Here is a 7,336-nt window from a genome sequence, read left to right on the forward strand (position 1 = left end):
CAAGTAACCGGTTTGTAACAGTTCGTTGTGCCTCTGTGATGGCAACAGGTGCTCAAATTGCTGCTGCACATGCAATAGGAAGTGGCAGAGCCGCACACCGACCACGACATGCTTCCCACATGGCCGTCCGTAGCCCGGTCTTCTTGAGACCGTACATTCTCTTGACCACCACAGCTCCAAGCAGACATTTGCAGTGGCTACATTCCTGCAAAGTCTTCCTGCAGTATCACAGAAGAAACATGCAGCTTCTAGTAGACCTACTACACGGCCTCGTTCAAACTCAGTGAGGTGTTGACAATGGAGTCTCTGTCGCCTTAAAGCCATTCTTAACTATCATCAGCCCGCAATTTACAACCTCAAAGAATCTCAAAGGTAATTAACGCTCATTGCACCCTCATAGTGACGCTGCGACAGGCACGAAATCCGGACATCGTCTTTCAGATGTAGAAACAAGCATACCAAATATCGTTTATGTTGCAGAACTCCTTGGTGTTGCAATTTTTTTCCCATTAGCTCGATACTGAGCGCAGAATCTGGGCTCGCCTGAAACGACAGTGTGTTGCCGCCCCTGTTTCCAGTATGTCCTCGTGTGCTCCACTGCCGGCACGTCTTCCTTCACTGCAGCAAGGGTAGCTGCTACAGCGGTTGCCGTACTGACTGTGGTGCTCCAGACGTATGGAGACTGGCTGTGCATCAGATCTATTTCCAGACACAAGACATGTCATATAAATGATGACTTACTGAAACCCTCAGCTGCCGACAGGTGTTGTTGATATACATCGATGGGGACACCTGAGAATGTGTGCCCCGACCGGGACTCGAACCCGGGATCTCCTGCTTACATGGCAGACGCTCTATCCATCTGAGCCACCGAGGACACAGGTGAATAGCGCGACTGCAGGGACTTATCCCTTGCACGCTTCCCGTGAGACTCACATTCCCAACTGTCCACAATAATTCTACATATCCTATGTACCTTATAGACATTTGCCCATCCACTCATTATTCGCGCACGCTTTGGCGATTCCCGTAAGATTCTTCATATGTTGTTGTTGTTGTGGTCTTCAGTCCTGAGACTGGTTTGATGCAGCTCTCCATGCTACTCTATCCTGTGCAAGCTTCTTCATCTCCCAGTACCTACTGCAACCTACATCCTTCTGAATCTGCTTAGTGTATTCATCTCTTGGTCTCCCTCTACGATTTTTACCCTCCACACTGCCCTCCAATACTAAATTGGTGATCCCTTGATGCGTCAGAACATGTCCTACCAACCGATCCCTTCTTCTGGTAAAGTTGCGCCACAAACTTCTCTTCTCCCCAATCCTATTCAATACTTCCTCATTAGTTATGTGATCTACCCATCTAATCTTCAGCATTCTTCTGTAGCACCACATTTCGAAAGCTTCTATTCTCTTCTTGTCCAAACTATTTATCGTCCATGTTTCACTTCCATACATGGCTACACTCCATACAAATACTTTCAGGAATGACTTCCTGACACTTAAATCAATACTGGATGTTAACAAATTTCTCTTCTTCAGAAACGCTTTCCTTGCCATTGCCAGCCTACATTTTATATCCTCTCTACTTCGAGCATCATCAGTTATTTTGCTCCCCAACTAGCAAAACTCCTTTACTACTTTAAGTGCCTCATTTCCTAATCTAATTCCCTCAGCATCACCCGACTTAATTAGACTACATTCCATTATCCTTGTTTTGCTTTTGTTGATGTTCATCTTATATCTTCCTTTCAAGACACTGTCCATTCCATTCAACTGCTCTTCCAAGTCCTTTGCTGTCTCTGACAGAATTACAATGTCATCGGCGAACCTCAAAGTTTTTATTTCTTCTCCATGAATTTTAATACCTACTCCGAATTTTTCTTTTGTTTCCTTTACTGCTTGCTCAATATACAGATTGAACAACATCGGGGAGAGGCTACAACCCTGTCTTACTCCCTTCCCAACCACTGCTTCCCTTTCATGTCCCTCGACTCTTATAACTGCCATCTGGTTTCTGTACAAATTGTAAATAGCCTTTCGCTCCCTGTATTTTACCCCTGCCACCTTCAGAATTTGAAAGAGAGTATTCCAGTCAACATTGTCAAAAGCTTTCTCTAAGTCTACAAATATATATATATATATATATATATATATATATATATATATATATATATATATATATATATATATATAGTTAAAGGCTACCCAGCCATTGACCTTCGTCTGTGCGAATGCGCACAGGTTGCCCAAACTCTTACGGGAATCGCCAAAGCGTGCGCGAGTAATGAGTGGATGGGCAAATGTCTATAAGGTACATTGCATACGTAGAATAGTGGACAGTTGGAAATGTGAGTCTCACGGGAAGCGTGCAAGGGATATGTCCCTACAGTCGCGCTATTCATCTGTGTCCTCGGTGGCTCAGATGGATAGAGCGCCTGCCATGTAAGCAGGAGATCCCGGGGTCGAGTCCCGGTCGGGGCACAAATTTTCAGCTGTCCACATCGAGGTATATCAACAACACCTGTCGGCAGCTGAGAGTTTCAGTTAGTCATCATTTATTCCAGGGAAAAGCTGCACGGTCATCAACAGTATTCTGTTGTTCCGAGAACAGTTACTGTCTTCATTTACATGTCATATAGTTGTACAATCCTGCACGACTCAGTAGCTCGGTACGGGCTTTTGGTGAAGTTTCGAGAACATATCTTCACCGAGGAGTCAAGCAGTATATTGCTCCCTCCTACGTATATCTCGCGATGAGGATCAAATCAGAGAGATTGGAGCCCACACAGAGGCATTCCGACAATCCTCCTTTCCACGAACAATACGAGAATAGAACAGAAGGGAGAACCGATAGTGGTACTCAAGGTACCCTCCGCCACACACCGTCAGGTGGCTTGCGGAGTGTGGATGTAGATGTAGACTGAACGGACAATGTGTCTGTCCCCTCGGGCACTAGTCATGTGGGACCATTGAGATCCTGCTTGGAACTGAGCATGGCGCTTCAAAACCTACAGATTCCGTATCCGCATGACACTCATTGAATCGCAAACAGCGCAGGAAGCAATATCACGCAGGTCTCTGCCATTACTGCCTGTTGTAACCACATGAGTCTTTCATTCTACAGATGGCAATTTTCCACTATTACCAGAACACGATATGGAGACTAACAAGAGAAATTTTCCTCTTGAAATTCAGCCACTACTGAACTTGAGACAGGCGGTTTATAAAAAACAACTGACTAGAGTGTTTGGTCTACATTTGATGCTGATCTTCAGGTAAATTATTTCCCATTTGGCAGTAATAATCCAGAACATATGAACCACTTCTTTAAGGTGTGGCATAGCCAGAAACTGCTATGCGATATAGTTTCATTTTCTGCCACTGTTTTGTAGTTATTTTCTTGCAAGTACTAGACATGTGTGACTGGGAGGAAACTATCGTATTTTTCTCGCTGGGGAAACATGCTGCCGGTGTGGTCTCAAGTTCCTGTTGGCCAGCAGTTGGCGGTGTGTGAATCTCATTAGAAGGGGAAGCATCCCTGGGCAGTTGGGCAGTTTTTGGCGGAAGTTGGTCCACGACCTGCTCTGCACTTTTGTTAGCAGAGCCGGTACATGTCCTTACAAAGCAGAGAGGACACCATGCCGCCACTTCCGCCCCCACAGTATAATTTTCAATAACACTTTTGCCATAGCTCCCTACTTAGCAATCATATACAACCGCTCGCTCACCGATAGAGCAGTACCTACAAATTGGAAAATTGAGCAGGTCGCACCAGTGTTTAAGAAGGGTAGTAGGAGTAATCCATCGAACTATAGACCTATATCATTGACGTCGGTTTGCAGTAGGGTTTTGGAGTATATATTGTATTCAAACATTATGAATCACCTCGAAGGGAACGATCTATTGATACGTAATCAGCATGGTTTCAGAAAACATCGTTCTGTGCAACGCAGCTAGCTCTTTATTCGCACGAAGTAATGGCCGCTATCGAAAGGGGATCTCAAGTTGATTCCGTATTTCTAGATTTCCGGAAAGCTTTTGACACCGTTCCTCACAAGCGACTTCTAATCAAGCTGCGGGCCTATGGGGTATCGTCTCAGTTGTGCGACTGCATTCGTGATTTCCTGTCAGGAAGGTCGCAGTTCGTAGTAATAGACGGCAAATCATCGAGTAAAAGTGAAGTGATATCAGGTGTTCCCCAGGAAAGCGTCCTGGGACCTTTGCTGTTCCTGATCTATATAAATGACCTGGGTTACAATCTGAGCAATTCTCTTAGGTTGTTCGCAGATGATGCTGTAATTTACCGTCTAGTAAGGTCATCCGAAGACCAGTATCAGTTGCAAAGCGATTTAGGAAAGATTGCTGTATGATGTGGCAGGTGGCAGTTGACGCTAAATAACGAGAAGTTTGAGGTGATCCATATGAGTTCCAAAAGAAATCCGTTGGAATTCGATTAATCGATAAATAGTACAATGCTCAAGGCTGTCAATTCAACAAAGTACCTGGGTGTTAAAATTACGAACAACTTCAGTTGGAAAGACCACACAGATAATATTGTGAGGAAGGCGAGCCAAAGGTTGCGTTTCATTGGCAGGACACTTAGAAGATGCAACAAGTCCACTAAAGAGACAGCTTACGCCACACTCGTTCGTCCTCTGTTAGAATATTGCTGCGCGGTGTGGGATCCTTACCAGGTGGGATTGACGGACGACATCGAAAGGGTGGAAAAAAGGGCAGCTCGTTTTGTATTATCACGTAATAGGGGAGAGAGTGTGGCAGATATGATACGCGAATTGCGATGGAAGTCATTAAAGCAAAGAAATGTTGAAATGTGTGTGAAATCTTATGGGACTTAACCGCTAACGCCATCAGTCCCTAAGCTTACACACTACTTAACCTAAATTATCCTAAGGACAAACACACACACCCATGCCCGAGGGAGGATTCGAACCTCCACCGGAACCGGCCGCACAGTCCATGACTGCAGCGCCTTAGACCGCTCGGCTAATCCCTCGCGGCATTAAAGCAAAGACGTTTTTCGTCGCGACGAGATCTATTTACGAAATTTCAGTCACCAACTTTCTCTTCCGAATGCGAAAATATTTTGTTGAGCCCAACCTACATAGATAGGAATGATCATCAAAATAAAATAAGGGAAATCAGAGCTCGAACAGAAAGGTTTAGGTGTTCATTTTTCCCGCGCGCTGTTCGGGAGTGGAATGGTAGAGAGATAGTATGATTGTGGTTCGATGAACCCTCTGCCAAGCACTTAAATGTGAATTGCAGATTAATCGTGTAGACGTAGATGTAGAACATCAAACAGCGGAACATCATGGAGCCACCCAACCAGTGTGTGGAAAACGGTTGTTTTCGCTCCAAAATTTTGGAGTAGCCAATCAAGTGAGTCATTCCTGCCAACCATGCTTGATGCGGTTGACCAATCGAGGAGACAGGCCAGTAACAACTTCCTGCTTGTAAATGTGCGTTCTATACACCAAGAGGGAAAGTTTCTGCAGTCCCCCCTGTTTTTCTGTAAATTAAGGGATATTCACTTTCATTAAATTGGTAGCAGCACTGAGACGTCCCCTCCTTGGAGAGTTTTTGGAATGTATATATCCAGGTTGAAGCGGCAAATGACAATTTGTAGCAAGGCCAGGATTCGAAGCCAGTTCTCCCGCTGACTAGGTAGGTGAGCTAGCCACCACGCCAGCCTGGGACAGTAGCTTCGCACGACTGTATGGACCACCCTAGCATGCCTCTCTCCTCAGTGCAATTTCCCATTCATGCCTCAGGCCTCTTAGTGTTCCCACTAAACTAAACCAGCACTGCAGAGGCTCTCCGTCTGTATTAGGATAGCGCCTCAGCATTGAGCGAAACAAGAGAGCAGGTGACCCACTTTGAATCCTGGCCTCGGTACAGACAGTCATTCGTTGTTTCAGTATGCATAGATGTCTGAGCCTTCGAAACCTCTCTGTACCCATGACTAAAGCACCTATGCCTGGGTTTCAGGCCGGAAACTGCATTTAGATCGATGCTGAGGTGCTATTCCAATACATTTGGAGATCCTTTTTAGTGCTGTTCGAGTTTAGGGAGAGTACCCAGTGGGCTGAGGTTGTTGTTGTGGTGGTCTTCAGTCCTGAGACTGGTTTGATGCAGCTCTCCATGCCACTCCATCCTGTGCAAGCTCCTTCATCTCCCAGTACCTACTGCAACCTACATCCTTCTGAATCTGCTTAGTGTATCCATCTCTTGGTCTCCCTCTACGATTTTTACCCTTCACGCTGCCCTCCAGTACTAAATTGGTGATCCCTTGATGCCTCAGAACATGTCCTACCAACCGATCCCTTCTTCTTGTCAAGTTGTGCCACAAACTCCTCTTCTCCCCAATTCTATTCAATACCTCATCACCTGTTATGTGATCTACCCATATAATCTTCAGCATTCTTCTGTAGCACCACATTTCGAAAGCTTCTATTCTCTTCTTGTCTAAACTATTTATCGTCCACGTTTCACTTCCACAGAAGGCTACACTCCATACAAATACTTTCAGAAACGACTTCCTGACATTTAAATCAATACTCGATGTTAACAAATTTCTCTTCTTCAGAAACGCTTTCCTTGTCATTGCCAGTCTACATTTTATATCCTCTCTACTTCGACCATCATCAGTTATTTTGCTCCCCAAATAGCAAAACTCCTTTACTACTTTAAGTGTCTCATTTCCTAATCTAATTCCGTCAGCATCACCCGACTTAATTCGACTACATTCCATTATCCTCGTTTTGCTGTTGTTGATGTTCTTATTATACCCTCCTTTCAAGACATTGTCCATTCCGTTCAACTGCTCTTCCAAGTCCTTTGCTGTCTCTGACAGAATTACAATGTCATCGGCGAACCTCAAAGTTTTTTAATACCTACTCCGAACTTTTCTTTTGTTTCCTTTACTGCTTGCTCAATATACAGTTTGAACAGCATCGGGGAGAGGCTACAACCCTGTCTCACTCCCTTCCCAACCACTGCTTCCCTTTCATGTCCCTCGACTCTTATAACTACCATCTGATTTCTGTACAAATTGTAAATAGCCTTTCGCTCCCTGTATTTTACCCCTGCCACCTTTAGAATTTGAAAGAGAGTATTCCAGTCAACATTGTCAAAAGCTTTCTCTAAGTCTACAAATGCTAGAAACGTAGGTTTGCCTTTCCTTAATCTAGCTTCTAAGATATGTCGTAGGGTCAGTGTTGCCTCACGTGTTCCAACATTTCTACGGAATCCAAACTGATCTTCCCCGAGGTCGGCTTTTACCAGTTTTTCCATTCGTCTGTAAAGAATTCGCG

General features: G+C 44.7%; 1 non-coding gene across 1 annotated transcript; it reads right to left on the reverse strand.

Moving 5' to 3' along the window:
* Positions 1 to 803: 803 nt before the first annotated feature.
* On the reverse strand, positions 804 to 877 carry Trnat-ugu (transfer RNA threonine (anticodon UGU)). The gene has a single exon. It is a non-coding gene; the product is annotated as a tRNA-Thr (tRNA).
* Positions 878 to 7,336: the final 6,459 nt, after the last annotated feature.

The sequence above is a fragment of the Schistocerca serialis genome, chromosome 10 (genome assembly GCF_023864345.2).
Source record: "Schistocerca serialis cubense isolate TAMUIC-IGC-003099 chromosome 10, iqSchSeri2.2, whole genome shotgun sequence".
Classification (NCBI taxonomy): domain Eukaryota; kingdom Metazoa; phylum Arthropoda; class Insecta; order Orthoptera; family Acrididae; genus Schistocerca; species Schistocerca serialis.